This window comes from Carettochelys insculpta, chromosome 16, assembly GCF_033958435.1.
Source record: "Carettochelys insculpta isolate YL-2023 chromosome 16, ASM3395843v1, whole genome shotgun sequence".
Taxonomy (NCBI): Eukaryota; Metazoa; Chordata; order Testudines; family Carettochelyidae; genus Carettochelys; species Carettochelys insculpta.
Window position 1 is genome coordinate 16,712,271 of NC_134152.1, and position 8,630 is coordinate 16,720,900.

At 46.1% G+C, this 8,630-nt stretch overlaps 1 long non-coding RNA gene across 1 annotated transcript in view; it reads left to right on the forward strand.

Moving 5' to 3' along the window:
• The window catches only part of LOC142021725 (uncharacterized), a 29,830-nt gene extending 27,338 nt beyond the window's left edge, over positions 1 to 2,492 (forward strand). Inside the window, exon 3 of the long non-coding RNA XR_012647760.1 lies at positions 2,268 to 2,492. This is a non-coding gene — a long non-coding RNA (uncharacterized LOC142021725). The remainder of the gene's footprint in view (positions 1 to 2,267) is intronic.
• Positions 2,493 to 8,630: the final 6,138 nt, after the last annotated feature.

Sequence of the window (8,630 nt, forward strand, 5' to 3'; positions counted from 1 at the left end):
GTGGTGTAAAAAGTACCCAAAAACCTTACTTGGGTAAATGTACAGTTACTTTGCAAAAAAAAGTATTTAAGTAAAAGTCATGGTATCTTTCTGGAAAATGACTTTGGTAAAAGTACAAAGTTGTCGTATCTTGATAGTATTCAAGTAGCCAGAAGAAAAAAGTAGCCATCCTATAGAAATCTATGGTTAACCACCTGAGTTATCACAGGGCTCCATTATTTTTTCATATATATATTTTCATAGATATTTATATGTATATACACCCCCCCAACACAATGTGTACACACACATGCACGCGCACACACACTTATATGTGTATGTATATATGTGTGTGTGTGTGTATATTACATACACACATACTATGCATTTGTATTTCAAATCTAGAATTTAAATGTAGTCGTAGCCTTGATTTATAAAGCTAAAGAGTGACCAAATTAAGTACAGGAATCAAATTACAGAAATTCATTTATTTTGTCCACATTCACAAGTGTGCATTTTAGCATTAGAGAGAGCTGTGTTAGTCTGTATCTTCCAGAACAACAAGAAGTCCTGTGGCACCTTATAGACTAACAGATATTTTGGAGCACAAGCTTTTGTAGGCAAAGACCTGCTTCACCCATGAAAGCTTATGCTCCAAAATATCTGTTAATCTATAAGGTGCCACAGGACTTCTTGTTGTTCTCATTTTAGCACTGTAATGCTTAATTACAAAAATGCTGGTTCAACCTTAGAAGCAGTTGTTTTTCAAAATTAGCAGAGTCAAGCCTTAGGGGAAAATGGCGCCCTGGCATTTTGGTGCCACTGATCCTCCTCCCCTGTGGAGCATGGTGCCCACTTCCCACCATTTCCCTTGGAAGCTGCTCAATCCCTTGCTCTTCTGAGTACAGGGCTATTGTATCTTCCCCTTGCAAAGAGAGATGTCAAAGTTCTTCCCGGACAAGCCCTTCCTTTAAGAGCTACATAGGAAATGGATTATTTTAGCTTAAATCAGGTGTGGGGAACCTAAGGCCAGGGGAGGGGTGGATCTAGCCCATAGCTTGCCTACATCTGCCCCCCAAGACTCAGAGCTTCTCCCCAGCATTAAGGTGCCCATGCTGGAGCTCCAACCTCCTGCCATCCCCTTGTAGGGCTGGAACACACAAAAATCTACTAGTCTGGGCCATCCGAGGGGAATGTGTGAGGGGAATGTGTTTCTTCTTCTCCGTTGGGGGCCATATCAGTGATGGTTCTTTTGGTTTTTGTTTTTGCTTCCCTTTTGTATGTGACCCGGGACTGTGGCCTCTGATCCAAACAAGGTTCCCTATCCCTGAATTAAATATTTCCCCCCAGACATGGCACACCGATGGCAGGCTGCTGCTTGTGAATGGAATCAGATTGTGAAATGAAACAGTGGGTAAAAAAATTGGAGGGAGTCATTTGTCCTTCAGTGGGTTCTACCTCCATAGTTTGAGCCTCTACGGAGAAGCACTGGCAGCTCTCTGGCTGCAGCAGCCTGGTGCTTGGCCTGTAGCTCATAGTGAGCTCCATGCTATTGAATGGGGGCTGCATTTTGCCCATGGCTCTCCTGCAGTCCTCTGACCACTCCTGACTCACCAGTGGTGCCATTTCAGAGTGTGGTGAGTCTGGGGAAGGCAACTTTAACTGTCATTCCAGAGGATACTTAGGCACCTGAAATGTCTAGGATTTGGGGGGATTTTTTTCAGGGGGGTTCCAAATAACTTAGAAAATAGCTGATTTCACAATACTCAGCAATCCTAAATATTTCCTTCAGTAATAATTAAATTATCTATAGATAGGAAAAGCAAGAAAAATGCATCTTGGGCACTTGTTAGAGTTAAAATTCAATGAAATAAACTTCTGAACTGGGCTTGTAAGAAATGGATGGGTGAATGAATAGTAAAATCAACCAATGATGTCTGGTATTAGGATATTTGTTTCATATATCTTGATATGATGTTGTGGATTTTGCTTTGTGGTTGTAGTCACACTGCTTCCTGGATGAGAGCTACAAAGCGAATGAAGTAATCTTTTTATGAGCCAGAACAGCAGGGGTAAAAAACCACAGAGGGGATGGGTGTGATGTGGCAGAGCTTATATTCCCACTAAATTCCTCTGAGTTTAAGCACCTCATTGAAACTGCACGTCACAACAATCTCACCTCATCCTTCCAGGGAATGAAGAAGGTTTGCAGGTTAAGATAGGAGCAAAGAAAAATCCTTATTCCTAGTCTTGATGAAAGAATAACACTGTGCTCAAACATTTCCCAGGTCAGAAGGCTTTAAGAAGGCCCCAACCTAAGAAATTTCAGCATACTCACTCCAAAGCCCAGCCAGCCAGAACAGAGAGAACATACATACACTTCTTCAACCCCTGCCAACTTCAGCCTCTCACCCCGAGCCTCTTCCAGCACAGCCTGCTTCACCCGCATGCCATAGGACTTCTGCAGATGGCCTTCTGTCCCCGGGAGAAGGGAGAACCCACCTTACTGCTCCTCCCACCAGAGCAGAGGAATTACCTGAGACAGAGTAAGTGCTGCTGTCCTCCCTCCTGGATTTCCCCTCCTACCTAGCTGAGTCGCTTGCAGGTAAAGTCACACAAGACTCTTCATATGCACCCGCCTCAGCACATACCCTTGGGCAACAGCCTTGGTCACTAGGGATGGCAGATACTGCATAGATACTGTCTTTGAATGAAAAGGTGTTGATGCAGCTATTGAAAGGCTAGTAAAAAGGTTCTTCTTTCGCACAGTCGTTGTGCTTGTTGGTTATTTTTTAGAAACATTCTCACTGTATGATGATTGGATAATATGCATGTGTAGCTGTGCTTTAGCAAATCGGAATACTGGCTTGTGGGGTGATGGAAGCAGTGAGTAACTAAATGCTTTCAGAAATGGTAGGTGAGTAAAAAGTACAGTCTTTTCTAAAATAATACATCAGCGAAAGTACAAGTTTCATGAAAATAAATTAGTTAAAGTACAAATCCTGAAAAACTGTACTTGGGTCATGTGATAAAGTATTTCTACTTAGTTACTTTATACCTCTAGGAATAAATTACCTAGGGAGGTTGTGGAATCTCCATCATTGGAGATATTTAAGAGCAGATTAGATAGATACCTATCGGGGATGGTCTAGACAGTGCTTGGTCCCACCGAGAGAGCAGGGAACTGGACTCGGTGACCTCTTGAGGTCCCAGTTCTAGTGTTCTATGATTCTGTGATTTCTAATGAAGTATTCTGGCTTTTCTCTGCTACACATAGAACAAGGACACAGAAGCCATAGAATCCATTTATTTGCTTTTCTATAAGCAAGGGGAACAACACTGCAAAAATAAAATGCAAAATCACAATTTGCCATGGCAAGGGATAATTTGTTATTTCTTATGAGAGACCAGTTCTGCTTCTTCATCTCAGATAGGCTTGGGAATCTGGTACCTCTCATGAGCTCTCATCCTGTGAGTATCTGAAAAAGGATCCACATCCCATTCCCTGTAACACAGAATCACAAGGATTAAGATTCTTCTGGTTATTTTCCCCCTGCAGAATCCTTCTTGCAGGGAAGTAAAAGTGTCTCTTCTAAATTTGCATATGTAACAGATGCTTCAGATAATTTTGAAGTGTATTTTTAAAAGCACTTTAAAAGTTTCTCTTTACTTCACTGTAATATATTTTTGCCTCATCTTATGCACAAATATTCTGTTATCAGTTTACCCTTCCCACAGGAGGTATCTTTGGTTTGTGGTGGACAGGAGACGCTGTCAGTTCACAGTCGTTCCATTCAGTCTGTCCTCTGCTCCTAGGGTTTTTAGCAAATGCATGGCTGTAGTAGCGGCCTTTCGGTGCAGGTGCGGGGTACAACTGTCCCTGTATTTGGATGATTGGTTGGTCAAGGGGCACTCACAGACCCAAATGCATCAGAATGTACTGCTGATCCACCAAATGTTTCTCAATCTTGGCCTCATGGTCAACAAGGCATAGTTGGTTTTGGGTCCCACTCAGAGAATGGAGTTCTTGGGGGCCCTCTTGGATGCGAGGCACACCAGGGTGTTCCTGCCAGACAGCAGGTTTCAGTCCATGACGTCTATTATCCACAATATTCTCAAGTTCCCCACCACAATGGCCAGGTGCTGCATGAGGTTGCTGGGTCACATGGTGGTGTGCATGCTCGTAGTCCAGCACGCCAGGCTCCAAATGTGCCCTGCTGAGCTGTGGCTCATCTCAGTGTACCGCCCTGTCAGAGACAGCACAGATTTGTTGTTGGTGGTGGTGGCACCACAAATTTTGTCAGCCCTGAAGTGGTGGCTAGATGCACAAATGGTCTGTGCAGCAGTTCCCTTCACACACACTCAACCCTCCCTCTTCCTGGTAATGGACGCCTTGGACTTGGGATAGGGTTGCATTTGGGGAAACGATGGATTCAGGCCCTGCGGGACAAACAGACCTCCAGCTCCATCTAAATGTCAGGGAGCTCAGAGCCATCAGGTGAATGCGAGGTCTTTCAGGACCATTTGTCAGGGCATTGCGTGTCAGTGAGTAAGGACAACACAACAGCAATGTTCTGTGTAAACAAACGGGGGAGGGAGGTGCACACTTGCCTCCTCTGTGTCAGGAGGCCCGCAGTTCTTGGAGTTTTGCCTTCACCATCAAATCCTCCTGCAGGCCCATTATCTTCCAGGAGTCCACAACTCACTAGTGGGCCATCTCAGCAGGTCCTTTATGAAGCACAAGTGGTTGCTCCACTCAGATATGCTGCATTCAAATTTCCAAAAGTGGGGGCATCCCCACGTGGACCTATTCGCCTTGCACTTCAATGCAAAGTGCTGGACATTTTGTTCTTACTGGAATTGGAGTCCAGGATCCTGGGCAGATGTGTTCCACATTCCCTGGTCAGGCCCGCTGCTCTATGCTTTCCCTCCGATTCCACTCAGCCACAAGGTGAGGGGGCACCACGCCAACCCGATGGCTACGGGCTAGTGCAAAAAGCTTTCTGACAACAGGGCATGTGCCAGCACACACCCAGTTTGGACTGGAGATGAGCAACACATCTCGAAGAACACCAGTTACAGAGGTACAGAGAGAACACAGCTGTTGCTGGTGTCCCCATGCTGTCCAGGCTCAACACTCCTAGGTGGGGTGCTGTAATGGTTCCTACTGCACTACTCACTGAGTGGCATGAGAATGGGTCCCACTGTGGCAGAAAGAAAAAAGTCCTCCCCTGAAACCATCGGTAGAGGGTTTCAGAATGCCTCCATGAAAGCTTCATCAAGATCTCTTTGGACGATTCATGGGATATCCTGGTGCACATAACAGCTCCAGGTGATGAAGCTGGTCTTACCCACAAAAGCCAATAACTAAATTTGTTAGTCTTCAGAGAGCTACAGGTGGTTGGTCCTGCCTAACGCTAGAGGGGAATTAAAAGCAGGACACAACTCTACTTCCTAGTTGTTTCATTACCTATTCTAGCACACATAAAAAGAGTAAATCCACAGAGGAGGCCTGTGACTTTAGGGGTTCCAGCTCTGTAATTTCACACAGTACACATACCTGAGACGACTTCTGCTGCACTGGGCTCACCTGTGCTTAACTGTCAGGATTGGCTAGACTGTGGTGGAGTCAAAAATGCATCCTGATTTGGTGCACAACTGGATCCCTTGATTACCTGTTCCCCATAGTCATCATCTTCTGGTTCTTTGGGTGTGGTGCTGGGCTCTCTGCTGAGGTTAGCATGCAGCTACTTTTAAAAGAAGCAGGTCTGCACCTCAGTTAAGATAGATTGTTGGGCTCCCTCACCTTCTGGTGTGCATGCCTTAGCTCCTTAGCTTTCACAAGGCACTGCTGCTGCTCGCTCTTGTAGCACTTCTCTTCCATGCCCCAGGAAATGTTCTAACAAATGCTAATGCTTCTGCTGCTGGATCAGGCTCTGTGGAGATCTAACAGCTCCTGTGTACACCAACCCGGGGGTGGGGAGGGGGAGCGGGAGAGGGAGAGAGAGAGAGAGAGAGAGAGGAGAGAGAGAGAGAGTGTGTGTGTGTGTGTGTAGCTGGCATGGTCAGGTGGGCAGTTAGATACAACACTCAGGAATTGCTAGCTGTGCTCACCAAGCTAAGCAACCAGGAAAAGGAATTTCAAAAACCTGTGGGGCTTTAAAGGGGAGGGACAACTTCTTGTCCACTGGCCCTCCAGGCAGCAGAGTTCACTCCAGTCAGGGTGGCAGAGAGATTGTTAGTCTGTATTCTATCAAAACAAAAAAGCAGTCGTGCAGCACTTTAAAGACTAACAGAATAATTTATTAGGTGATGAGCTTCCGTGGCACAGAACCACTTCTTCAGATCATAGCCAGACCAGAACAGACTCAATATATAAAACACAGAGGTCCAAAAATTGTTATCAAGGTTGGCAAATCAGAAGAGCAGAGGGTGGCAGGAGAGGGGTGTGGGGTGGGGAAGTTAAGAGTTAGACAAAACAAAGTATGTAAAAGAGTCCTTATAATGGGCCAGGTAATTGCTATAAAACACAGACTTTGTTGAAGAGTGTTTGCAGTCTGTCCTCGCAATAAGCCCTTTTGACAAGTTTGTCCACATATCTATTCTGGAGATACCATCACTGGACCTAACCATGTTATTCACAGAATCATGAGCACAGTCTCCTGTTCCTCAACTAACATCATATATGCCATCATGTGCCAACAATGCCCACACACCATGTATATAGGACAGACTGAAAACACTCTTCAACAAAGAACGAATGGACACAAAACAGACATCAAAAACCCCCTAACACACAAACCTGTCAGCCAGCACTTTAATGGAGTGGGCCATTCTGTTAATGACCTGAAAGTCTGTGTTTTACTGAAAAGGAACTTTAACAACCGTTTACAGAGGGAGTGCTCAGAACTGTCATTTATATTCACATTTGACACATTAATACATGGTTTGAACTGGGACAACAATTACCTGGCCCATTATAAGGACTTGTACATTCTTTGTTTTATCTAACTCTTAACTTCCCCACCTCACACCCCTCTCATGCCACCCCTCTGCTCTTCTGACTCTCCAACCTTGCTAACATTTTTCTGATTTGTCAACTTTGATAACAATTTTTGGTTCTCTGTGCCTTAAATACTGAGTCTGTTCTGGTCTGGCTATGATCTGAAGAAGTGGGTCTGTCCCATGAAAGCTCATCACCTAATAAATTATTCTGATAGTCTTTGAAGTTGTACATGACTGCTTTTTTGTTCCAGTCAGGGTGGAACATTGTGGGACAGCTTCAAGAGGCCAGAAACAGTCATTGTAAATAAGATAGTTCCTACACTTCCACTGTGTTGACCTAAATCTATCAACCTTGACTCTACACTGGTAGGAGAGATGTGGTGTTAAGTCAGTGGAGTGGGCCATACTGTTAAAGACCTGAGAATATGCATCTTACAACAAAGAGACTTTAACAGCAGATTACAAAGAGAAATGTGTGAACTGCAGTTTATTCTCAAATTCAAGATGTTGAAGCTTGGCCTTAATAGAGATAGCAATTACCTCCCACATTACAAAGACAGCTTCCCACTCTTTGATATTCCTAGCGATCTCAGGCAGGATACTTAATATATTGCTCCCCTTTTCCCTACCTTCCTGTGCCCTTTCAGTCCTATGTATCTGATTTGTCAGTTTTCATTTCAGTATTTTTTGGATCTCTATGGCTGCATCTACACTAGGACACTACATCAAAGTAGCTTATTTCAAAGTAACAACATTGAAATAGGCTACTTCGACGCATATCGTTCATGCATCCTCAGGGTCTGCTGCCATCGATGTTCAACATCAAAGTAGTGAAGGGGAATGTCAAAAGGAGCCGCCCCAGAAGGAAATGTGGAGTGTCCACACACACAAACACTCCCTGCTGAAATAAGGGGCCAGGAAAGCCTGCAGATGGGGGTCAAAGGCTGGATTAGCGCTTCCGAGGCAACAGCGAGCTGCTCCTTTAAAGGGTCCCTCCCAGACACACCTGGCCTGCACAGCATGAAGTCTGCAGAGCGCTAGCCACACTTTCTCAGACCACGGCACAGCAGCTATGGACCCCAGCAGCAGCACCTGGAAGCCCTCCAGGTAGTCACCCAGGGAGCAAGCGCCCTGCTAGGTGCTACATGGGAGGCTGTCCAGGAGCTCCTAGCAGGGGGGCCCTCCCAGGGGGCAGATGGGGTCACTCCAGCCACGGGGCTCCCCTGTTCCTCCCCCACCGGGTGTTCTGCCGTCTCTGGAGCTACCCCATCAGTTTCGATTGTTGGAAGAAGCTGGTCATGGGGGAATGGGACGATGACATGTGGCTGCAGAACTTCTGCATGCACCAGCAGACCTTCCTGGAGCTCTGCCAGTGGCTCAGCCCCACCCTGAGGCACCAGGACACACAGATGCGGTGCCCTCCCCATTGAGAGGAGGGTTGCAATACCTGTCTGGCTACATCTACTGCTCCATGGGAAACCAGTTTGGAGTGGGAAAGGCCACGGTTGGGGCCATCGTCATGGAGGTAAGGAGGCCTGGGCACGAACCCACAGGGGGGGTAGGGAGGGGGCCGGGTGTGGGGCTGGGAAGGGAGAGGTGCCGGGGAGGGAGGGAGCCGGGTGTGGGGCTGGAGAGGAAGGGGTGCT